Raw genomic sequence first — 27,495 nt, 5'->3', positions numbered from 1 at the left:
GGTCAGGGAGAACATTCTTTGACGGCCTCAGAATAGATTCCATGGCGCATCCAGAAGACTTGGAATGCGTTGGAACAGACCTCAGTGTCATATTTTTTCCTGTGGCCTGGTTTGAAATTTGGAAAAAAAAAAAATGCTGGGCCTCTCGTTGCCATCATTGCTGTTTGTTCCTTTGTAGATAATTTCCAACAGTGTTTGTCAATTCCTGAGTTCTCATCAACGCGAACAAGGAATCAGTAGAAAAACTGGCCTCACTGGTAACATGAGCTGATTATTTCCCTGCCGTGAGTTGGTTTTGAATATTAAAAAAAAAAAAGCAATAAAATTAAAATAACCGTCGAGAGGAAGACAGTACACTAGCCGTATTCTGCTTTGACCAAAGGGAGTCCATTGAGGTGGAAAGAAAGGCTCCTTCATGTGAAGCACACACACTTACTTATGAAAGAGATGTCCTGGTAACTTGTTATAAAAGATCCAAATAATTAGCAAAACTCTAGGGGAAAACCCATTTTGGGCAAAAAGTGACAGTGCACATAAAATTTGGCAAGTGGTTTATTGTTAGGGTGACTAAGATGGAAGAACCACCAAAATTGCTAATATTCTGTTTTAGGATTTATTTCTGACTCAGGTCACAGAGAACTGTCACTTTTATTCTGCAACAAAGTAATAAAAAAAAAAACAAAAAACCCAAAAAAACTCCCCCCTTACCCCCGCCCACTTTAACTCCTGGCCGCAAAGAAATCCTCATTGCTGTTTTATTCTCCTTCAAAAGACAACACTGCTGGCTTTTCAGAATGCTAGGTCAACGCAAAAGCACACTTTTGTATTAACTTAAAGTGCATTTCACAGCTTATTTCTGATTTTATAGCACTTCTTCTGCTTTCTGCCAGCTGAAAAAAAAATCTGCTTTCACAGTGGAAGTCTGACAAGTTATTTCAACTATATTAACAGCAGGCTACAGTCAGTTGCTCTTTTGTGTTTACTGGCATTCCTGTAGTTCCAACGAGAAATAAGGGGTCAAAATGCTGGAGTTGGGGGATAATGCTGGAATTACACTTGGTCTCAGTTCTCTGTTAAGAAAGACATCAAAAGGAAAAGTTTCTGCCAAATACAAATTCTTGGCAATGGAGACCCAGTTCAGTGATCAAAAAAGGTGGTCAGTGCCCTTAAAGCCAGCCAGCCACCCAAAAGGCAGCAAGGAGAGGTCTGATTTAAGCCTGGAACAAATTCTTTTACATTTGTCTCAGCCCTGGTTCTGAAGAGAGCAGAGCGTGCAGCATGGATCGAGGCATTACCATTTTATTTCAGAGACATAAGCCCGAAGCCACGAGAGTCAGGAGAACAGGACAAATGAGGCAAGGACAGATGTGCAGCGTTGTGAGATGGCACACGGCTGCCCTGGCTACTGCTTCACAAAGAGCCATCCAGAAACTCGCCAGGACTCTCGGAAGGCATGCTCGCTCACCCTTATGCCAGAATTCCCGGGAAGGGTCCCAAGGAGGAAACACACCTTTCTGTTCTCTGGGGTGGTCCAGAGAACAGAAAAAGGAGAACACCTTTGGCCTGGCCCCTTCCTACACGATGACTCACCAACAGGGAGCCCTCTCTCCTGCCTCCCTGGTCCTTTCGGGTTGCTTTTGGCCAGTCTGCAGTCACACGTGAAGCTGAATCCCATTTGTGCCTTTGTTGCATTCAATTGCAAAAGAAGAGAGAGACATGGCTTAAATGGGGAGGCAGCCAAGGAAGAAAGGAGGAGGGAGGAGGTTGTCAAGGAGCTCTGAGAAGGTGACAATGCAGGTTCAGTTAAGTTCTCAGATTTGCATCATAGATTTGACTCTGAGCTTTCCAACAGGAAGAAAAAAAGGTTATTATTTACACAGTTCACTAAATCCATAAAATAAGATCAAGCAAGTTGCTCAGAAGACAACTAACCCTAACATTGAGTCGTGGAAAAACTCTTCCCATGGGATACTGACACCGTTTAAGAGAATACACGGTGTCCTCGCTCATAGCATGCAAAATTACGAGTTTCACAGCGCTGTTTCTTCAACTCTTCAATATTGGACAATGATATACTAGCAAAGCCATTTTGGTAAATGCTATAGGGGTCACACAAGGCAGCAGAGTGTGATAAATTTTAGAACGTACAGGGGAAAACATAGATATCATAGCCTTTAGGCAGCATGCCACGATATTTATTCTCTCAAATGCACTTTTGATACATTTATGGTACCATTTATACCCTGGGTGAGTTTCATAACTTCCCTTGGGATATTAATAGGTACTACATAAGGCTGTCATGAGAGTTTAACAAGATAACATATAGAAAATCCCAGTAACATAATATGTGAAGCTCCATACATGACAGCTGATGGCTCCTGGTTAATTTGGCAAGGAGAAGGAGAGAGAAGAACCCAGAAGAAACCCAGATTTAAGCCACAAGGGCTAGGAGTATACATACTACCTTTAACATCACCTGCCAGAGGGGCAGTTTGAGAGGGAAGTCGATGTCAGCTTGCGACACGCTGAGCTTGAAGGGTCACAAAGATGTTCATGTGGAAATGCTCATTAAGAAAAATATGGTTACTGGAAGGACGATGCCAAATTGGAGGCTCCTGAATTTCCCTCCTCCCTTGGAAGCACCAAATATAAAGCTACACATGGGACAATTCCCTCTGAGAGAAATCTAGAAATTAGCTGAATGCCTCCTACACATCAGGCGGCTGGGAAGACACCCACATGGAAATGGGTAGGAAAGCCTGAGACACTGTCCCCCCAAATCCCACCCCAGCAGAGTGTCATCCAGTTGAGGGGGAACCCCCAACACCCTGAGGAGCAGAGGGTTTGGACTGACTCTACATCTCACACCCCAGCTTTTGAGGCTACCACCTGAGGGATGAGCCCCAAAATCATCTTTGAAAGCCAACGAGGCTTGAGTTCACAAGTCCTGCAGGACCATAACAAACAAGGGAACAGTTGTCAACGGGTATGTGAGCATTCGCTGTGGCTACTTTCCCAGGATTCAGTGCAGAGGGAAGAGGCAAGCGTGACTATCTTCCAGTCCTTCCCTGGAAGGGGTTTGACTGCATACTTTATAGGCTGCACTGATGTCCAGCTTCTGATCAGAAAGCACTTAACTAGCTGCTCAGGGCCATCCTTCCAGGAGAATGAAAGAGCCAGTGGGCACTTCCCCTACGTTCTCCCTCTGGCTCACTCCAACAATAAAAGGCACCATCTTCTTCCTGGAAGGAAGCTGCGCACATGTCCAGTGCCCCACTTTTTGCCTGTCCCCCAAGGGATGGCCCTCACATCACCTAGCTCTGATAGCCTACGTGGCTCAACGTTCCAGAGTCCCATGGGGCCACATTACACAGCAACAAAGCAGGTTGCACTTCTTGCAAGGCCAGGATCTGAACAGACATTTTCCCAAAGAAGGCAGAGAAATGGCCAACAGGTACACGAAAAAGTGCTCCACGTCACTGAACAAGGAAAGGCAAATCCAAACCATAATCAGATATCACCTCATATTTGTTAGAATGCCTGTTATCAAAAAAGAAACAACAAATGCTAGCGGGGATGCGGAGAAAAGGGAGCCCTCATGCACTGCTGGTAGGGATGCAAACTGGTATAGCCACTACTGAACACAGGGGGGACGTTGCTCAAGAAGTTAAAACAGAACTATAATATGACTCAGCACCCCCGCTTCTGGGTGTATAGCCACAGGAAGTGAAACCAGTGTCTTGAAGTGCTATCTGTCCTCTCATGTTCACTGCAGCATTATTCGCAACAACCAAGGTGCATACATAATATATGTATTATATGTAATTAAATATTACTCAACCATACAAAAAGAAGGAAATTGTATCATTTGCAACAACATAGCTGAACCCAGAGGACATTATGCTAAGAAAAATGAGTCAGGCAAAGAAAGATATATACTGCATGGTATCACTTCTATGTGGAATCTGAAAAAAAAAGTTGAACTCTTAGAAACAGAGTTGCATGGTTGTTGTCAGGGGCCACGGTGAGGGCAGGGGAAATGGAGAAGTTGGTAAGAGGGTATGAGCTTTCAGTTATAAGGTGAATAAGGTCTGAGGAGCTCCTGTATAAAATGGTGACTACAGTTAATAATTCTTTACTATATAATTGAAGTTTGCAAGTAGAGTAGAATTTGTGTTCTTACAAAAAAAAAAAGTAAATATGTGAGGATGGATGTGTTAATTAAGTCGATTGAGAGAATCCTTTCACCGTGTACATGGTTATCAAATCATCATGCCGAACGCTGTAAGCAACTTACAATTTTATTTGTCAATTATACCTCAGTAAAGCTGGGAAAAAAATAGAGAAAAATGTGGTTGCCAAGTTTGGTTAGGAGATCTAAGTTCTGTGTGGTGAAGAAGGATCTTGCACAATTTAAAATTCCTGCATTACTAACCCATTGCTAGGAACGGGACAGACACAGCTGCCTTTCTCCAGTGAGTTAGGGGATCTCCCTTCTAACCTCCTCACTTCTCTCGGTCCTTATTTTTTTCATTTTCCTCTTGTCCGTGTTTTTCCAGCCTTTTGAGCATGGACTCATTTACATCCTGTTTATTCCCTTCTTCCTTGTCATCTTTACTCTTCTTGCTGTTTATTAGTTAAGTAGAATCAAAGGAAAGGCCTGCTTTTCATCAGCAGATGTGACAAAATGGCATTCTAATAAGACAGAGGTCTGTGATTTATTTGGGAGTGAGGCCTGCGAGAAATTTTAAAATCAATTTGGATCTTTAACTGCAATGAACTCAGGAAGGGTTTGCTGTACAGCTACCAAGGATTCCAACGAGAATAAAAGAAGTAAAAAGAAAGCAATGTGATTTCTGTGATTCAGGAGTTTAAAACCTAATGAGGAAGATTTTTTTTAAAGCACCGTATAGATCAATAACAAAAGAAAGCAGTGAAATTAAATGTGAGCCTGAACAGTACAGCCAACTGGTGTGCACAGAATGAAGAAGAAAGTCTAGAAAGAAAAGAGTGCGGAGCCTAAAGCAGACAAGCGAGAAACAGGTAGTCTAAACCCTGTCAGCAGGCACCTGGATCTTTGTTTCTTCGTTTCTTTTTTGGGAGGAGTCCTCAGTCTCAATTTGCAATGTCCTAAAGCTTTAAAATGGCATGCAGTCAACCCTTCAACCATGAAATATTGTGAATGACCACAAGTTGTCACCAGCCCCTCCTTTTCCAGTGTGAGGACAATACCCTACCCCACCCTCTCCTCCCCTCCCTGCCCTACACACAAAAAAGGAAGAAAGAAGAAATGGCAGGCTAGGAAGTGGAACAAAATGCACCATCAGTCAATATCCACATGAGACTTTGCTAAAGAAGAAAGAACTGGAAACCTTCAGTACTTGAAATTAGAGCACCCATTTCCAGATGGAAAGCAAATGGTATGAGAGAAAATGGCTCAATTTAAAGGCGGATTTCCAAAAACATCATAGCAAAGAACAACACTGAGAGGGTGAAAGTGTTTTCAAACTGATGACTGGTGTGTAAAGGATGTGTTTCTCTTGCTGTACTGTGTTCAGAAGTGACCTTCGACATCCTTTCTCAGGTAAAGCTGATTTTTGCCCCTAATGAGTGTATTGATGCCAAGGGCTTATACTCAATGAAGCAAAATCAAGGGACTTTCAACAAAAGCCATCTCCTGGTAGATTCTTCCCTCTCTGGCCTCTTGAACAGGGAAAAAGTAGGCAGCCTGTGGAGAACTGAAACATTTAAAATACTTTTTAATCAATTTTTAATTCATTCTCAATATAGTAGGTTCAGTAGGGTCCCTCACAAAGATAAGGCCACCCCAGTTCCTGTGAATGTGACTGTTAGTGACTAAATGCTGATCTCTCCCCCAAATTCATATGCTGAAATCCCAACCTCCAATGCAATGGTATTTGAGGTGGGGGCCTTGGGGAGGTAATTAGGTCATGAGGGTGGGGTCCTCATGAACAGGGTTAGTGCCCTTATAAGAGTCTCCAGCCATGTGAGAATACAACAAAAGATGTCAGGCTGCAACCAGAAGAGGACCCCCCACCAGAATATGACAATGCTGGTACCCTAATCTTGGACTTCCCACCTCCAGACCTGTGAGAAATAAATTTCTGTTGTTTCTAACCCACCCAATCTATGGTACTTTGTTAAAGAAGCCTGAACTAACAAATACTGTGACCTTATTTGCAGATACTATTTAATTACATTAAGGATTTTGGGATGAGATCATCCTGGATTTAGAGAGGGTCCTAGGTCCAAGGACTTAGTGCTACACACACACACACACACACACACACACACACAAAACCTCACACAGATTGTAACCTTAAATCCAAAAAACAACTCATCCTGGTAGGTTCTATTCTCTTTATTTTACAAAACAGAAAACAAAGTTTCTCAGTGTTCAGTGACTCGCTGGACACTGCCCCACTAAAAGGTGCCGGAGTTGGGATTCAAACTCCTTTCAACTGGCTCTAGAGGGGGAGCATCCTGCAGTAAACCACACTGGTCTCTCTACCGTCTCCACCCTCCGGCTGTCTCTGTATGAAGCTGAACAACAAGGGAGGGCACAGCCCAGTTCAACCTCAGCTGGGGATCTGGGTGACTCAAAGTTTTCACTGCTCTGCAAGTGTCCATGAATGACTTCAAAACACCGTGACTGCTGATTTGGGGGTTACAAGTACCTTTTAGTGAGTAGGCAGATTTGCAAACACAGGATCTGTGAATAATAAGGATCAACTGTATTTTATACACACACACACACACATATGGAAATATATAAATATATATTTTTTCAATCTCTCTCCTTGGTCCATGCTTCTGTTTTCTGAAGGTCTGGCTACCCAGCCTGGGTCCTTGTTAGGCCTGGCTGGTAAGTACATGAGGCATATGTGGTTGCCAGATAGATTCCCTAGTAAGGAAATCTCATCAGATCCTTTTTATGACTATTCAGGATTTTCTTAAGGGTGGCTATACAGGGAACCTATGTGGACCTGACCCCTGAACACTGCTGAACGCTACTTGCCCCCGTTTGTGTAAAAGTTAAGACCTCCATCTATTCCTTCCTTAGACCTTCCATTAAAATTTAAAAAGAAATAGACAGACAACAAGGTCCTACTGTGTAGCGCAGAGAGCGATATTCAATAGCTTGTAATAGCTTATAATGAAAAATAGTATGAAAAGGAATATATAGATAGACAGATATAACTGAACCACTACGCTGTACACCACAAACTAACACAACATTATAAACTAAGTTTACTTCCAAAAAAAAAAAAGTTTAAAAAGACATTTGAGTTGGACATAGAGCATCTTCACATTCCCAATTAAGTCACCTCAGAGAAAATACAGCTCTCTGCTTTCACAGGAGGCCATGCCTGGGACCTGCAGCATCTGAGGACACAGCACAGTGCTGAACTGCAGGAACAGGAGATGAGCACATGTCTGGCCCTTGGTTACGAGAACTCTGACATGCAGGACAGAAGGGAGCCCCTGAGGCCTGCATACCCTCTGTGAAACCAAGCTCATCGTACCTGAGAACAAATAAAAATTATTTCTGAATAATGCATTAAAAGGTACTGGTTCCGTCAGGCTAAGCGATCTGTTTAATGGTTGGCTGGATTAAGGAAGGGAGGCAAGACCTTTGGGAGGCTGAATCTCTCCTTCTGACACTTCATGCATATTCTAGGACTTCGGGGTCTCGTATACCTTCCATCAGCTTGCTGTTTGGGATTTCCACACTAAATGAGCCAATGAGTCCAACCAAGGTGCAGGGTTAGGAGGGATGGGTCAGAGACAAAATATCCCAAGTGATTCCTCCAGAGGTGCGATGAATACTCCACTGGATCCATCCCCGAATCCCACCCTTCCCCTCCCTCCACCCCTACAAAACTCCCAATTCTCTCACTTACACATACCAGCTATAAAATTTCCTTCTGGGTTTATTGTCGATTCTGTCCCTGTGTCCGTCAAAAAACTGACCCACGAAAATTTCAATAAAAGCTGCTATACCCTCATCCCGGTATAGGCCAGGGAGGTGGGACAAACTACACTGCTGAATGATGTTACTGGAGATGAGAGAATCAGGCAGAGACAGACAGACAGAGGAGAAATTATACTCAGTATCCTTTTGGAAAATGGAAACTGGGAGGCGTCAGAAAGACAGCTTGAAAGCCACTTTGTGTGTAAAGCTGCTTCTACGCCAAAGGTTAAGAAGTTTGACTTCAAGAATTTTTCCCTGAAACCCCTTCACTTGCATTCCGTCTATCTGAGCACTCCATCATGGGTCAAACCAAAGGGGGTGACACTGATAACTAAGGCTTCCTTGCAAGGGGTCAGCGCTTTCAAACAGGACTTGATCAGACGGAATGATAACAATGGACTTTTATTGTGAGAACTGGATCCGCTGGCAAGTCCCACTTGTTACTCAGAGTTTTCTCAAGAGTAATCTCCATTGAGCCTTTTCTTTTTTTAATAGTTACCATTTCTTTTTTTTTTTTTTTTTTTTGGTGAAACGAATACCTGCATTGCTCTTTTCTGCTCTTTAATTTTGCCTTTCATTATGTTTCTTGCTTTTCTTCACTTACCGGGGCCACACTGTTCTATGAACGTGATACAATATTCATCCTCGCTGAATTCTCAATGATGGGCTTCCGGAAGAGGGTTGATATGACGCTTTATGTTTTGTTTTGAAAATCATGTGTTTTTTTTAATGAATTTTTTAGCATTTTCTTTGCAGAGGGGTCCTACCAGCCTTTAAGGGGCTATCACACATATTTCTCTAAAAAAGCACACATTTCACTCCTTCGTTCAGCAGATACTTGTTGCTTGTCAGGCACAGCCCTAGGCTCTGGAAATCCAACACTGAACAAAACCCTCAAGCTCACGCCTTTGTATGACTTTTATTCTAGTGGGAAAGATAGCTAATATACAGATACATGGCTCAGCCAGTGAGCAGTGCCAAGAAGAAAACAAAAGCATTAGAGGAAGAGAGTTAGTATCACCTCCACTGCTATCGCCATTATTTTATTTTATTCATTTTATCACTGCAAACACAAACACATGTCAACGCTACAGACACGAAGGGTGACCCACGGGGCGACAGTTGCTTTCCAGCCTCCATTTCCCATGGGCTGGATATTTAGTCACTGAATGGTCTGGGTCTTTCCTGTTTAATCAGAACATGATCTGTCACTTCCAAAACACAGTAGGTGGCCTCGTTTGTGCTTTAATCACATAGTATCACCACTATTCAGGCTTCCAGAAGCATTGCTATTCAGACCCTTGTCCTTATCTGACCTTGACATACTGAAAGCATTTATGAAGCCGGCAATTTATTCCTTTCTCTTTTAATCTGAATTATTGGCTGAACTGTCGGTCATACTTGGTTAATCTTCCTTTACCTTTAGGCAGAAATCTTTGTGGCTTCAAACCGCTGTAATAAAACGTTTAAAATGGTCAATCTCTACAGAGAAAATCTTCTTGAGTCATAAGATTTTTTTTTTTACCTTATATTTTCACTCTCTATAACCTATCCTAGCCTCCCCACCCAAGATTCTCATATATTTTTGTTTCTTCTCTCAGACAGTAAAAACAGCCACCGTTCTCATAAACTTACGTTTGAGAAGATCTGCCGCATGCTCACGTTGAGCTGCAAATTATTTCTTAATTCTGGTCTTGATTATTTATCTATAGGCAAGTAAATCTATCTGGCCTTGTTAGTCTGATGTAACTATTAAATAGAATTAGAGCCTCAAAAGTCTAGATTGAGTCTGATCCTACCTTTCCCTTCCCGAGTGACCTTGAATGAATTATTAATCTCTGTCAGCTTCTTCACCTATAAATCTCAATAAAGATTAAAAACTGCTGTGAGATCCAAGCATTATTGGATAGAAGAAAATTCCGGCTATAGATGTTTCTGTAGAGAGTGATGAAAATCAACTATTAAAAAAAACTATTTTTCTAACAACCAGTGATGGAGTATAGATCAAGTGTCTGTAAAGTTAGGTGGAGAACCAGAATTAGACAAAAACCTGAATAACACCACGATCTATCCCACAGAAAACAGAGGAGAAAATTTGACTTTTGCACCATGTTATGTCAATAAGATTGCTAGGCTGATGAAGTGTTAGAACGATGAGAGACTTTTGAGCTGTTAAATATTATTATTAAGGAAGTTTAAGTAAAATAAAAGATTATAGCATGTCTCTAAGCACATTTCTTTTGGGAGGAATGTCTTCCTACTATTGAAGTGTTGCAGATCTTACCTATCATTTTAAACCCTAAATTTCTTCCAAGGAATTTGCAGATTTTTAGTTCTTTAAGAAGGAACCGCTTAATTCTTCTTACTTCATTTCTCTTGCCTCTACTCTCACCAAATCACTGTGACAAAAAATTAGAACATTAACTCTTGTTCTTTTATCCACATGTATGTTGAATACACACGTCTTTGAATATGGATTTTTGACAGCCACTCAAAACAAATTAACTAGTAAACTAAGAGTGGAGAGAGTCTACACATATTTCCTAGTGAGAGAGAGAAAAAAAAAAAAACTTTACTAGAATCTGCTTTTTGATTTTTTTTTAAGCTACCAGTGAACCCTTCCTTTTATCACCCTCAGAGTTTTGTCCATCACTGTATTTGATATCCAGACGGCATATTGCTCTTAAGCCTGAAGTGTTATATGGGAGAAAAAAGATACTTCAAATGGAATGAGATGTGGGGTTGGTGATGTACAAGCCATTCAAATACACACCTTCTCCCTGTGTACTTTCCATGCCTTCCCTGCAAATTTAATCTAAATGCTCTCCTATATAAAGAAGACACCAATATGGTGACTCAATTGCCTTCAATAAGTATCTGGTAATGATGACATCTTTCACTGAAAAAGGGTACTATTCATGGAATGCTTTGTGTCACATATGGTGAAAATCTTGGTGCCACTTCTGTAAGTGTTAGATTTAGGCCTCTGAGTAGCACATTTGAAAATGACCAGCTTTTTGCAAGACAGTGTCATCAGCATGTATTCCATCATTATCATTTGATTCTTAAATATAAGTTGTTCAGTACGTGCAGTGAAAATTTTGGCAAATTGGAGTCGCCTCTCTGGGAATTTGCAATTGGGACTCAAGTTTCCAACTGTGTAGTAGAAACTGGTCTCTTGAAGATGGAGGATGTGGAATCTGGCACCATGGCATTTTCCAGTAGGTGGATTGGGTAACTGAGAATGATGATCTGCCCAAAACAAGAATGACGGGATGATGATGATTTACAGAGAGAAGGAAGGTGGGGAGTTGGGAGAAGGGAGAAAGAGACAGACAGAGGGACAGAGGGAATTCTTTGTCTTGGTCTCAGGAGCCAGGCTGCACTCTTGCCCTGGGGTTTTGAAACACCCTTGGATCCTTATAATAAATTCCCCTTTTGTCTATTAAAACTAACAAATCAGTTTCTGTTGCTTGCAACCAAAGATTTCAAATAGTAGCATGTCTCTGAAGCAATATAAATGAACAAAAGGTGAGTGTTTATTCTAATATTCATTGATTTTTGGTTTTCTGATATTGTCTCAGAGGAATAAACCATGCCTTACAAAATCCCCATCTGTGGGTAGGATCCTCCACAGAACTTCTTGGTCCTTTATCTCAGTTTTTCACTCTTTATTGTTCTTTTTCTCTGAGTCTTTCTGCTTGTTTCAGCTTTTATTTGTCAGTCTTGACTTAACATAGAATTCAGAACTCCCGGCTGGATTCATTCATTAGGTAATTAAAACCTGATCCCTCAAGTTAGATTATTCTCACCGACTCTCAAAGAGAGAAAGCAGCTATTTGCCTTTCCTCCACACTTTTGTGTGGTGAAACCAAACTCCAAAACATGCTTATTCCTTAGTTTAGCTTCTATCTTCTTAATTGAGCCAAACAAGTAAATATTTCCTGCAGAAGCAGATGTGAGTTTAACAAATAATGCATTTGACCCTAAAACCCTATTCTTTTTTACAGAACCATGGTTCCTGAGATAATTACAATGAATTAATCAAAACTTGTTCCAGTCTTCTTACCAATATGACTGGCTGGAAAATTAATGAATCTCTTATTAACCACATATCATACTAACAGCTACGTTTCTTGAGTACCTAATATTAGGTAAGGCACTCTTAGGGGCATTTTTTTCATGCAACATGAATAATCATTGAAACATTCCTATAAGGCTTAATGAATATCAAGGTTAAATTACTTATCTAAGAATATATATAATAAGAGGCAAAACTATGATTTGAATTCAGTTTCCTGTGGATCTCAGCAGTAAGGTTATTTCCACTACACCAAGTGGTTTCTAAATAAAAAATCACTCCTGTGCATCTTACAATGGGAAAGAGGAGAAGATACCACAGAAAAGTTTTCCCCTCATTATCTAGAGATACAAAATATGAATTCTTAGAAAAACTAACACAAATTTAAAAGTAAAGATAATTACATTAGGCTTTTTAAATTAAAATATATATATATATATTATCATCTTAAAGAGTGTAAAATTTTTACTAGACCGTTCCAAAGATAGAATTTTATTTTCTCTCCTTCTGACAGATCACGATAGGCTACCATCGTGCACCATGTTCTAATCTCTGCAGGTGATCACACCACTAATGCCATAGCTCTTTGCAGTGTAGATGTGGCTGATGACTGATTTGTGACCAGCATCCCTGACCACGCTAAGTTCTCATAAAGATGCCCCTTTTCCTTTGCAGCTGCAGTTACTATTTGCAAGGTTGGTTTCTATCTATAGTTTTCTTCAACCTCAATCTACTCGAAGTCTTTGTTTAAAACAAGCCGCCCCGTTTCTGCTTCCTGCATCCAACGTGATCTGTCGGACACAGTGATTTCCCAGCATCCCATGGCTCTGCTCCATTTTCCGAGGAAGTTTGTATAAACCTCCTCTGGTCACTGCACTTAAGCTCATCCTGTAACAGCTGTTCGGGGAGCCTGCTGCCATCCATATTCTCTGCTTGGACAACCCTGATAAACTGTTATGACAAGTCTCACTTGTAACTATTAATCAACACAAAATGTGCAAAACATACTGTTAAAAGACAGGATGTGTTCTTCTTTGTGATTCAGTTGGGGGGATAATACTACACATAGGAAAAGACAATGGACAAGCCGGACAAGCCTCATGGGTGGCTCCAATAACTGATCACGTAAAGGCTCGCAGAGAATGTGGGAAGTAAACTTGGTTGGGAAGATAGGCAGGATTTTTTAAAATGGTTGGTGGTGGCAGGGGAGGGCATGCAGCAGCTACAACTTGTGGAAAACTCATTCTGTCCCAAGCACCTTCTAATGCTTCTATATGCCTTCTCAATGAATCCCCACAGCAAATTATGAAGGTTTGTATTAATATTTTTCTCCAGTTTTTACAGATAAGCAGCAGAGGCTCAGAAAAGTCTTTTGTTCAAGTGAAGGAATGGAAATTCAAACACAGGACTTGCATAGTCTTAAAGTTTATGTTAAAATAAATAGTCCAAGTAAAGACATGGAAGGAGAAATATGACAAGCACATTTCAGAATGTTGGCGCATTAGGAAGAATAAACCGGAATTTTTAATTGGTGTTGCTGCAGGAAATACCTCTGTACGTTCCAGAGCAGGGTAAGCATATGATGCAGGAATGGTTTAGCAAAACTGAAGGAGAAAAATTACTGGTAATGAAGATCGGGTAAGAGCAACCGTGGACATGCAAGACAACACCAGCCAAACCTACGGAGTTAGTGTGGGAAGAGAAAGAAAAGGACACCTGTTTGGGCCAAAGGAAAAGGACAGATCCAAGGGTTATATCTTGTTCTTGCATGGTAAGAGGACTTCCACTCTGCCAAAATTCTAACCAGATAACTTAGAATTTTAAAGTAATTGGTCTGAGAGCAAAAGAAGTGTGAAAAAAAAGATGGAAATACATATATAATATATATATATATATTTTTTTAAGCGAGGGTTTTCCTCTAGTTCCACTCATAAAGTTAAAATGATCTTTTTAATTTTATGAAAATTTCATTTCAGGAAAAGAGTAGTGAGTTGTGGCTTTAAAAAGTATAATACTTACAAAAGTCCTGAGAGAGAGGAACAGTTAGAAATATGTGGATTCTTTAGTTAAAATTTTGCTTATGATATTTTGCAAAGGAAACGATTCTAGAATGTACAGTTTTTTTTGTTTTTTTTTGTTTTTTTTTTTTTTGGCAGCAGAGTGCATGTTTCAGGTGATCTGGGGGTTGGACTTCTAAGGAGAGAAATCAATCCTGGGTTCCTTAGCAACAATGTCCAAGATATTGTTGGACAGTTAATACATTTTATCGTTTTGATCAGTTTAAAAAATTACAGAAATAAAACAAATCTGCTCAGATCTTTATCTCAGGAAAGACATCTTCCTTTTTCTTTGTCAATGAATATTTGGGACAGGAGTTTTAGAAAAGGGGTGTACGATGGGCTTTTCCTGTTAGCTGTGACCAAGAGCTGGGCCTGAGCTAATAAAAACCAGCTGTACCATATGGGATTTCTTCCTCTAAAAATAATGTTCACAGCTCCCCAACAGGGATTCTGCCCTGATACTCTGTTCATTACAATCCAGCTTACAGTGAATTTCAAAACATTTTTCTTTCCTTTTCCCACATCATCTTTATTGGTCCTTCGTGTTTTTGCATGCTATTACCTCTTTTGCATTCCTTCTTATACAATATCCAAGTTTTACCAAAAATCGCAAGGAAATTTTCTGTAAACAAAACGTGTGTGAGAAAAATCAGCATAATGCTTCTGAACAAATAAGCCATGATCCCAATGCTCTGACTCAGATCAAATAGCAGCAGAAAAGTGTAAAGGTTAGGGAAGGCGAAAAGATTTGCCAACCTTCTATTTTTGAACAGCTGGTCATTTCTTTACAGAAGAGTGGTAAAATGATGGTGGGGCTACAGATACCATATGCGTGTCTTCATTCAAAAATACAGTCCATGTTTTCATGTATTTCCACATCATTTTTGTTTTACGGCTAAAAAATTTCACATCCCTACAGGCTCAACAATAGAAAGAAAGAGAGCCCAGAAATTTGAGTCAAAAAAATGAATCAGTAGAGCATCTAAAACAGATATGGAAGACACCAACTGAATGCTTGGCTTTTTATGTGCCCCAAACTAGAAGCCTTAAGTTATGATTTATGAAGCCATTAATTTTTTTGAGGTCTGAGAGTTAATAGAATAATTATTTTAATTGAGCACTGAAGATTCTTAAATCACTCAAAAATAAGAAAGTACTTAAAAATCACACAGCTAGTTCAGGAAGATGAAGGGAGATTTAGGACACACATTTCATCAGCAATCTTAGATTCATCATTGAAGGCTGAAGGTGAAGAAACTTGTATGACAACACAAACTATTTCCAGAAGCAAAACTGATGCATTAGTGTGACTGTGAGAGGCTGACAATGCTATTTAACCTGCAAAATTACCTAATTTATTATTTTCCAAACTACTTGATTAACCTGTAACTTCTATATAATCAGAAACATGTTTTTGCAGCATGGTTGCCTGATAAACATTCCTTAATTAACACATGTTGTCCTAATATTTATATTCACTAGATAAATAATTTGAATTTCCATTTCCTCAAAGACCTTGACAGGCACAAATAAAATTGATGGCAGACGAAAACTGGTTGCTTGGGATTGTATGTGAAATGACCTCTTCAGGGCTTTTTATTATCTTACAGCTCTCTGTCAATCATGTTGTTTACGAAGTCTTCTCAGTTAAATTCTGCTGCCAACCATTCCCCTTTCTAAACTTTCTTCCAGTTCCTGTTTACATGAGTGCATTTATTCATTCTCTCATTCAGCATCTAACATATTCCAGGTAATACATACCGTATTTGTATATATTTCTGTTTCCCGGATATGCCCAACTCAATTTTTGCTGCAAACTTTTCTCCCTTGATGGAATTTCCTCTCTTTCCTCTCCATATAAGTTTCACCCATTCTTCAAGAATCAGATGGCTTTCCTCAAGTTTAACTTTTGTTTTTGACTACTCCAAGTCACAGTGCTCTTGGCTACTAAGTCCAAGTCATTCTTTTGTTACTTAATTTTACTTTTGTTGCTTAATTTTCTTGTCAAACAGGTCTTATTTTCCTACAAGTTGGCAAGCTCCATAGTAGGATCCTATAAAATATTTTTTGCACAGCACTAAACACAATGAATATTTAGTGCTTAAAATTATGGTTTAAATGGAAGAAATAATGATTAAATGGCTGATTGGCTGAGACTGAAGAAATGAATTTTACTGGTTGCCCAGAAGTCAAAGCACATAAATTTTATCAGGAAGGCTGAGGGAAGCACACATTTCCCAAAGAGGTAAAGAAATGGGGCACAAGAGACTTACGTTTATTCAGTATGAAGAATACATCAGCAATCCTTGAGGTCACAAAGGAACTGGAAGCAGATTCCTTTAAAAATCTGTTGCCACAAACTTCCCTAGCCCACGGCAATGGAAACTTGATCTAAATTGATGAGATGGCTTAATAGACAAGTTGTTGTACAGCAGGAATTTCCCCCGAACCTGCATGCTCCTCCCTATAGATGAGGTCACAGGATCCTCTAACTACACTCCCTTCCCCAAAAGGAGCTAATGCAAGACCATGGTTACATACATGTTTGCACCTGAGAAACAGAAGTGATGACAAAGCAGAAGACAGGTATTAAAGATAAACACCACCACCACCAACAAAATGTGTGTGTGTGTGTGTGTGTGTGAGTGAGTGTTTATGTGTGTGTGTGTGTGTGTTTATGTGTGTGTTGGGGGGGCACTGAAATCTGCTGTCTCTAGAAACACATGCAGTACAGAGTCCGTGCAGAAAGCTCTTCCACTCTAAAACAATGCTTGCCTTCCACTTCCTAGTCCTTCGTTGTCCATCCTAGGTCCTGCCGTGTGTCTGCTGTCCCGCCTAATCCCGGTCTCTCTTATGTAAAACTCGGCCACATTGTTTCACAGCCTATTCGACTCCACTGGTTTATAGCTGAGGAAAATGCCTCCCAGATAACGTTTAAACGACAGATTTTACTGCCTTGACAACAGAAACAAAGACAGTCTGGGGATGTGGAAAAAGCATTCATAAGGTTTGGAAATTGATTTGGATATTCTCCTGGTTTGGGCGCCTCTTAAGTCAAACTGGACAGCCTGCTGATGACTCTGTTTTGGTACAGGACTAGAGTCCATCTCATGCTTTAGATCGAAATAGGCTTCACACACAGCTTCATCCACGCAGCCTTCAAGGAAAGACCCCCCAGGCAAGTGTGGCCTCCTGATTCTCATATGCTTCCCTTACACACACCATTTGCCTTTCTGTGACATGACCTTGTCTATAACTGTTTAATGTCTGTTTTTCCTACTATAAGTGCATAAGGGCAGGGACTGTGTTGTCTTCTTTATTGCTGTATCCATACTTTCATTATGGTGTCAATACAATGATCAACAAATGCAATGAAGGTTCAATGAATAAATGGGCATCCTGAACTCAAATTCAGGTCATCATTAGGAAGTATAATCATATAATTCAATAAGGCAGTTGCTAATCTCCTAATACCCTTTAATTGCTTGAGTTTTAGAGGCTACAGACAGTCTGAGATGCTCAGTTGCATTTTTTTTTAATTAACAAAGACCATCCCTTGGGTGACAGAAAACGTCCCCAGCCATCCTTTTGCTGCTTATTATGCTTCTTGTATTCTTCATATTTTCATGAAAAGTATACTAGAATTTTAGATCACACGACTTAAAGCAAAGCAAGAATGGATGTAGGCAGTGGGAAAAATACAACGAAGTATGTGGAGGAATAAATACATAAAACGGGAGTGAGGGAATTTTTGACAAGGAACACTGTTAAGCATTTTCGGAGGAAACCACATAGGTACCCCCTAAAGGCAGTCAGTCATCTGGCAGCTGAGACTCCATCCTGGTGGATGGTATTTAATGAATGAGGGGAGTAGGGGACGCGTGTCTCATAGCTGAACGTTTTCAGTCCTGAAGGAGTCACTGCAGACGCTGCACCATTTAATAAAGTATATCATAAATCCGGAACACACAAATATATGCTTCCAAAATTTCAGAGAAAAAGGAATGTCGAATTCTACCATGAAGAGGGTGCATTTCTAAATAATTTATTAATTAGGACAGGCTGTCATCACATTTTAAATTTTTATGTGCTCCTTAAATAGGAAGACATGATTTTGCTAAAAAGAAATAAAGTTAATATTTGAAGGAAAATAATCCTTAACAGTAAGGAAATTTTGTAAAGAATGGCAAGTCTTAAACTCATACTCTACCCAGCCTCAATGACTAGTTCTGAGCTTCAAGTCAATGTGAGACTTACATATAGACATCTAGAGATATTTCTCTGGGAGTTTCCAACATTCGTTTTAGAGTCTCAACTGTTCTGTGAATTTTCAAAGATGGCTGAGCCAAGTGATATGCACACGAAATGAAACTGATGTGTGGATAAGAGACTAACAGGAAACGTGTTTTGTTTCTTCCAATATCAACCCAACGAAGTTTAAAAGGGAAAATATATTGGCCTCTCTTATTTAAAACTCAAGTGGTGATTGTGTCTCTAGGTAACATTATTCTGATACTGGGTGATAACATTTACATATTAAACTACATTTTTCCTGCTATATAATTTTTATCCATTTCTGGGAAAAATTTGTTTTGAAAGTTTTGGGGGGACTATATTTCCCCTTCTGGCTTGTTGAAGTTCATACTAGCCATTTGAGTTTATAAACAAGCAAGAAATGGTCCAAGTATTTAAAAAAAGTTGAAAGGTTAAAAAATGTGGTTTCCTGTATTTTTTTTTTTTCAAACTCAACTGATGTGGTGTTCATTCCAATAAAGAACCATTAACTGAAAGGAGGAAAAAAATTCTGTATGGATTAAACATTTTTTCCTACCATACAATATTTATCCATGCCTGTCTGGGAAAAAAATGTGTTTTGTAAGTTTGGAGGGAAATATTTTCTCCCCTGAAAGCTGTCTCAGAGCATTTGATAAGGTTTAAACGTTGGAGCCCAAAAGTCAAACTTGAGACCACTCATCACATTGTACCTGTGGGTGGTTATGCTGTGGTAGGGAATCGCTTTTTCCAGAACAGCAAAAGCCAGTTACTTTTTCATAACATTATCTTTAAGGTGGCATGCGGAGTTCAGATTAGTCATTTGGTTTCAGGGGAAAAAAAACAAAACAAAACAGAAAAAAACAACCAAGATGTGGCCTCATTTAAACAACTGTGGAAAACATCACCATTTACATAAATGAACTTGCCATTAAACAGGTCAGGGTGAGGGATGTGGTGGGGTGGAGAATACCAAAGGAAGAGAAATATTAAAAATTAAAACACATTTTCTATTGTTACTGTTTTTACTTGAATCAGTTCCCAAGCAAGACTTCCATTTAATTTAAAGAATTCTTTAGAGTCTAACCACAGTGATAGCCAGAATGAAGTGACTCCTAGAAGAAACATTATGTTTGTAATGTGCTTCTATTCCTGTAACCTATTTACCTCATAAAGCCTGACAGATGACTGCACAGCACAGACTCAAATGCATGCAGGGGTCATAGTAAAAACACTTGCGTGAACATTATATATATATGTGTATATATATATTGCTGTGAGAGGTTAGGGTGGAAGAGTATGTCTTAAAAGAAAAAGAGCTTTCTCTCAACATTATGAAGGTTATAAACCACTCTCTGTGCATTCAGTAACTTTAAAATACTGCCCAAAGGATGGTTGAAAAAATAGGTATTTTGGAATAATATTATCATAAATCAAAAACTGGGAGTTCAAATGGAAAAACCAAGATAACACATCGCTTTATATACTAGTTGTTAAAACACAGGGGCTCAATTTGAATTTTTACAGGTAGTCCCAAATGCTCTTGCATTAATACAAACTGGTGATCTCTGATGGCATTTTTTTTTTCTCAACCCATGAAACTGTGTATAGGAATGAAAGCCCCAAAGTTATCAGCCAAGGTGCTCATGTGAGGGCAAAGCCACCACTACCATTCTTCTCTGGTAAGAGTCGATGGGCAAGCAAACTGGGTGTTATGGATAAATAGCAAATAAAGCATGGAACAGGGTTATTACAACCTTGATCAAAATTATTTCACATAACTATCTGTAAACACATAGCATACATTATTTTTATTACACATGCATTTAAAATTCTGCAATGATATAGTGTATGCGTGGAAAATAGTTCGATGATTATGTATGAGCTAGGTGAGCTTTAACTATAAAGGGCTTATAAAGTAATAAGAAAGTTGTTTAAAAAAATAAATGATCTTGTCTGCATTAGTCATCGTGGGAGGCTACACACGCCTTAATCTGAACTTCTCTTCTGGAATGCTTTCAAAGCCTGGAGCAACTACAGATTGGTCTATTCAGCGAAACAATGCTTTGCCCTTTTAATGATAAATTCCACTTTTGCCAATAGCTAGAAATTATACAGGACAATTTTTTTTTAATTTTTAAAGGTGTGAGATTGATTTTCTTATTTGACTTAGGACTAGGGACCATGCAGCAAGCTGAAGAGTTATGACTAAAGAGAGGGCGTAAGGAAAATGACAGCTAGGGAGACTCCTCCATGATACCCCACAGCTAGAAATCTAGGGGCAAACATATGCAGCCAACACGCCGTTGTCCAGAAGAAACCAAAAAATATTAATTCAATTAATTAGTAAAGAGTGGAGTCACTGTAGTATAGTAAAGCAGAGGTGTATGTGACCCTTGTCTTCCTGTCCAAGGCACCTAATGAGTGACATCCTTGAGTCCGTCTTACTGTCTTATCATCCAAAGCATCTGGTATTTACGTGAGCTGCACATGGATAGGTGTCTTGGATTGAAGAAAAGGTGAAAGGATTTAGGTAATGGTTATTGAAAGCTGTTTGTGTGGAAGAGTTGTATCCAGGGTTTTGGGGGGAAAAAAGATTGAGGTGTTCTGCTACTAAAATTGGAAAATGATGGAAAAACTAAATAAGGGATGCCCTCTATTTTAGAGATGGCAACAGAATCTCAATTAGGAACTTAACCATCCAGTAAAGAGTGAAGTGAGAAAAGGAAGTCCTGGTCTTTGGACTGTGGGGAAATCCTTTTCCTCCAGACATTGATTTCCACACGGCATTTGACAGTGTGTAATATGAGATCCTCGTGGGTGAGCAGGAGAAACATCAGGAGATAACAGTGATATGAGCTGGGCTTCAAAACTGACTGGACAACTTGACCGCAAAAGGGTTGAAAATAGCCTTGCTGACCTAGAAAATCTACTGGAAAGAGTGCTCAGCCCTCGGTTGTCCTGATCAACTTTCTATCGACCTGACAAATGCTTACTAAGTTTGTACACTACATGAAGCTGAAAGGGAGAGGTAATATATTTGATGAATAAACAAGAATTCCTACAGTACTAAAGTACTTCAAAATAACTAAACGATGGAGAAGAATATTTTTAAGGGAAACCATTCAGAATAAATATAAATTAACATTTGTACTCAAGTTTAACTAATCACTGCACAGAGTTTGAGAAAGAGCTGATGTAACAGGGGCCAGAAAAAGACCTGGTAGTTTATGTTGCGGCCAAACTCTGTATGACACTTTAGCCAATATGATGACTTAATTTTCTAATGCAACCAAAAGAAGAATGAATAGATTGCTTTAGATAGTTCTACATCATTAACACTTTTTAAAAAGCAAATCAAATCAAGACACGATTTTTTTTTTTAACGGTTTGGCAAAAATCAAAGAAATTGGCGTAGCCAGAATTGACCAAAGTTTGATTATTTGTCATACACTGCTAAGAGTAGTCTGACAATGTGCATCAAAAACCTTTAAAAAAAAAAAAGTATATATTTTTGACATTCTGTAGTTACACACGTACATTTAGGATTGTTTCCCCAAAGCAATGGTTATAAATGCACTGGAACATGTTTATACAGGGATGATTGTGAGAATTCTGTTTATGATAATAGCCAACAGGAAACAGCCCTACCATCCAGTTAATAGGGAAACGGCCAAGCAGGTTATGAAGACGCGTCTCTTTAGTGAAATTCTATATAGATTTTTAACAGCCATCATTCAAACTAGATTTGGACTTACGAAAATACAAGAGGTTAATGATATGTTGTTGAGTGAAGAAAGCAGATTACAGAAGAGTGAGTTATATGAACTCTTTTGTATCTACCTGTCTGTCTCTTGATATCTATATTGTGTGATTATTTATCACGTGCATTTTATATATAAAACTGTTACATTATGGAAAAAATGTTGATTGTCCGCGTCTAATTTTTTTCTTTTGCTTTTTAAGCCAAATTAGTTCTTTGCATAGCTAAATAGCAAAATGAATTTTAAAACAGACAAATAAGTATTTACAGAATTGGAGACATCACATGTGACCCACGTTTAATTTCAGGTCCATAATAACAAAACATTTAGGGTTTTTTTCCCCCTGATTATTATATCCATATCTGCTCATGGAAAAATACAGAAAATTCACCAAAGTTTAAGCGAGCATATAGCTCTCTGATCTTTAAAGTGCCATCATTTTCCTTGCAGGAAATCAGGCGGAAAATTACCACTAAAATATTTCTGGAGCACCTGCATTGATACTGTCACACCTAGGTCCATTCTAGGCCAAACATCAGTGTGACTTACATAGTTACGCTTTTTCAAAATATGGGACAACTTGGGCATATTCACTGTGGGTATACATATATACACACACACACATAAATGGCTGACAGAGAAGGCATACATGTTTTCGAGGAGCAACTAATTTTAAGTAAATTATATAGAGGCAAATTGCTTGGAGTCCTTCAGTTGTTCCAAACCATCACCTTGAACAGATGGTGGCTGGAACAGTGCTTCTGCAGGGGAAACTCGGTTTGGCAAATCTCTCCCTGAACAACGCAGGGCTATGAAGAAGGAGTGTCAGCATATGGTCTGGCCAAGGTACAATTGCCAATTTAAAGGTAATTTCTCCTGAGAGTCATACATTAACAGAGACAGAGAGGGAAAACCAAACAAAGTTACCTCAGCGAAATCGGAAACAAAACAGGAAAAATTCTTGAGGGCCATGGACTCATGGGATAAAATGCTAAACATAAGACATCAGAGTGCTTCCCACCCCTGCCCAATTCCTACTATAAGTACATTTTGAATATTAAAATACACACAGCAATGCACATTACGAACATTAAAGTACTCGGGTAGTTAAACTGAAAGTGTAGTATAATTATCAGTAGCACTTGGGAACGTGGTTTTTTTGGTGGTTAATACTACTTTTATATTTTAATACTTTTTTTGCTATTTTTTTTTCTATTTCTACTGGTATGTCTATATTTTAGGGTTTTTTCCTACCTTTTGCATTTTTTAGCAAGTCTCAGTAGTGTGACACCACAAATAACCATGGCAAAACAAACAATGAATAATTTAGTGATCAAGAAACTGAGTCTCTTTTATAAGTATGAAAAAAAGAGAAAACTCCAGAAAGCATGGGGACTATGTAGCAGAGGAAAAGAATAAGATCAGTTTTTCTCCACAAAAATATAACTTTTCCTAAGCAAAAAATTATGAAAAAAATACAGCCGAAAACTACAAACCCACTTGTAATGTGCTCTTTTGGAGCAACCTGGTATAAATTACTGATGGAGGTCACGCATAGAGGTCATATACACAGATGAGCTAACACAGCAGAAGTACAAGATGGTCCTGACCCACGTCTTAAGTTTTCACCTAAACACTGGCCTACAATGGCAGTCTTTAAGGTAACAACAAAAGGGCTATGTTAAAACACTCAATATAACAACCTACATGTATCTGTCCTTGACTCAGAACTGGACCCACAAACCTGGTCACCCATCCATCAACAAATATTTATTGAACCTGTGCAGTATACAAGTCATTTGAAGGCATAAGGCTTATCTTAATAGTCTGTAATAGAGGCGATAAGACACTTGCAGAAATAACTGTGATGTAACCTACAAGCAAGTACCGTAAGAGAGATATGAATAAAGCATCCTGGTATTTTGGAAAAGGAAGAGATTAGTTCCGGTGTAATACACTAATCTACTGTTGGCATAGAAACCACCAGGAACCACAGCAAATAGCTGGGACATAGCCAGCAGAATCAATCACAAGATGACTAGTTCTGTAAGACAGCCAGCATATGTGAAGGCACTTTGGTCACTGAAGTGATAACTGGTTTTACTTGAATCATCTCAATTTCTACATGCTTTAGTTTCTCTGCCAAAACCACCTTTTTTTTTTTCTTCCCCTGTCTAAGATTTTCAAAAATTTAATGTTTCTATAGAATGGTATGGTTATGGCTATGAATGTCACTGAATCACTGGTTTCATCAAAACAGCAGAATGTGTGTGGTCTGCTGATAGAAATCAGCCTCTGCAGGTCACCCTTAGATACAGGACAGGGGTGCAGATCGCCCTTTAGAGGAGCGACTTGACATGACCATAACAATCACCTAGAAGAGGCAGCAGAGTAGGCTGTGGTTATCAACTGGCACATCTTTCCCCATGAGTCCAGGAAGAAAGGACACCTTGGACATTTCAGTGACTGCTCCTGAAAATTCAAGATGAGGACAGGTGCTCAGCAGAAAGTGAAAGCTTTATTCTCTTCCACAGAGTTACCTTTATTGGAAAGTACCACGAGTACCCAGGACGGAGTAATCTCAGCGACAGCTAGTACACGTTATAAATGGGGGGAAAGCCTGTATTGAAATTTTATACAAAGGGTTATTTGTTCCCTTGATTATAACCATAGCCCCATAAAAAAATCTCGTTGCCTTTCCAAACCTGGTGAATAATATGGTTATTAGATGTACATTTACTGAGCACTATCAGTGTGTTCCCAACCTCAAAAACTGCTTCAATTACCCTGTGCCAAGTGGAAAGATACAAAACAATTCTTCAGAAAAAAGCCAGAGGTTATACTTTTTAAATAGTGTGGAGGGGAAAAAAAAACAGTGTGTGCCTCCAGGCCTCCTTGTTATAGACAGCAGCGACTGACAGGCTTTACTCAAATGAGGAGCCTTGAAAAAGCTGTGCTATAAATTAAGAACAATAAGTGAATAATGGGTGTGTGAACGTTTCATAAGTCACCCACATCAATGCTAACCCATTCCCCTCATTAGGATCTGGAGATACCCAACCAAACTTTTAAAAATTAAAAAGTGACAAGCAGTGCACAAGAAAACGAATATCATAATTTATTTGATGTCATTCTAATGGATTCAATTTGCTTTTTTTCTTTTTGCCAGTGTCGAGTTCAATTGTAGATGATAAGTTTTGGCTATTATTGTAAATATATCTTTTGTGCTCAAAATTACTGACAAAATGCTAATCAGGCTTATTTCCTGCTCAGTTCTATTAGCTTAGCCCTTGAAAACATAGTTCCTAAGATTTAGAGACAGTTTTTGAATAGTCAAGACCTCCCTATAGCACTGGGAAATTAAATTTGGTTGCTTTCCTGCTCTTGCAAAAAGCTTATTCCATCAGGAGTAATTTACTCTAATTAGAGGCTATATGTTCTGAAAATATAAGTATTTCTTCCATGAAAAATTTGAAGTCGTGTAGTTTTTATGTTCCTGTTAACTTCAAGAAGAAACTTATGACCAAAAACATCTGATTGAAGAATGTCTCGTACCTCAGACGAGGCCCGAGGGACAATTCAGAATAGCAGGGAACCCTAATTAATTATCAGCTTACACATTCTAGCCACGTGATCGGGTAACCTGAAGTGTTTTCCAAATCTCATCTGACTTCTGCACATTGCAGGAATTAATATTGTTTTCAATCTCCATGTCACAAAGTGCCCAGAGACAATCTCTCTGGGCAATCTCTCACACCTAAGAGACATGCCACCACCATGAGGGGCAATCTCTCACACCTAAGAGACATGCCACCACCATGAAGGGCAATCTCTCACACCTAAGAGACATGCCACCACCATGTTGCCGGAGAGAGACAAGGACGGACATCATGCTATCTATGCATGTCTCATAAAGCATGTTGAGTGGTCTTCAAAAACAATCCACCTAAATGTGAAAAAAATAAATGCTACAGCCTAGATCCTCTCTGGAGTTTTATGGTAGCCTCATGATACAGAAAACAGGCTGCATAAAATTAAGCTGACTGGTCAGTATCTTCTGCTTTGTAAGTGACTGGAAGTCGATCAGGCAAAGTGCCCTCAACTTGGAAACAATTGTCAAAAATCATGTATTTCCTTTGTTGACTTCTCTAGTCGGTGTCACCTGCTTGGCAGATACTAAAATAACTGAAATGAAGGTATACAGAAACAGAAAGTTCTTTGTTGGATTGACCCATAAGATATGTTTTCAGCCATTTTTGGTTTCGTTCTGGTGTCTGTTACTCTGCAGAGGTCATGGGAACTGTGTTGCACTGCTGACCACGAGCCACAACTCACAGCCAGAGCGTCTGGGTGACCATCCTGGTGGCTAGATCTAGTTATGTTCATTAATGGGCCAATCACATTAGCTAATAGTTTAGATAGACAGTCTGCTACCTTCAAAATCAACTCAGTATTTTTCTTTTTATTCAGTTCTACATACTGAGGAACTGAAACTGATTATTAAGCCTAAATGTTATGTCTGGCTTTATGACCCCATCTTTCATGAATCCAATGAGACTGTATCATTTTAGAAACTAAAGGTTCAGAAATCATAACATGAGGTCACCAATTTCCCACAGAGGTTCTTTTATAACAGTGAAAAGTATATTAGAAGGATCACTGATGTCTTGCTGTAATTTCCTCCAAATTATCTCTTTACTCCTGAGGTCAGTGCAACTATCTTCACTGATAAGAAGGATCAGTATCAGTGAGTTGTTCAAATGCAGATACCAGATAGCACATTAGATAGAATCATCTCAAATTTGCAGTCATGAGTAATTCCAGTGGGTGTAATCTCTGTGTTTAGCAACTTTCCTTCTTCAATTCTCTAGTCTCTTATTAACTCAGAACAACTTGGTTCGTAAGTGCTAAGAATATTTTTTGAGATACATACTTAAGTCCCAAACCTACATACCAACTGTTATGTTGATCATTGTTGACTATATTTATTCAGTCTAAATTACATTTATGATTATCTTTATTATGTGCTTTGGTGTTCTCATCTTATTGTCATGTTAAAAATATAAATACAATGTTATTTAGTGAATTATATTAGTGTATTTAAAGGCAAGTAAATTTCACAATATACATGATAACCTGTGTGCTCATCCTGTTTCAAAATATGATTGCATAATTTTAGAACATTTTATTTGTGGTGTCTGATCTCTAAACAGATAATCCAGTGTCTAAAGATATTTATTTATTTACATTTGGACTTTCCTCTTTGGAAACCTACATTCTGAGTATTCTTGAATTAAAGAGAGGACAGGAACCATATAACAT

General features: G+C 39.0%; 1 protein-coding gene across 1 annotated transcript in view; it reads right to left on the bottom strand.

Moving 5' to 3' along the window:
* GPC6 (glypican 6) overlaps positions 1-27,495 on the bottom strand; it is a 998,187-nt gene that overhangs the window by 422,526 nt on the left and 548,166 nt on the right. The gene's annotated exons all lie outside the window — the stretch shown is intronic.

This window comes from Camelus bactrianus, chromosome 14 (assembly GCF_048773025.1).
Source record: "Camelus bactrianus isolate YW-2024 breed Bactrian camel chromosome 14, ASM4877302v1, whole genome shotgun sequence".
In the NCBI taxonomy this organism is placed as follows: domain Eukaryota; kingdom Metazoa; phylum Chordata; class Mammalia; order Artiodactyla; family Camelidae; genus Camelus; species Camelus bactrianus.
This window is presented reverse-complemented; position numbering and strand designations above follow the sequence as displayed.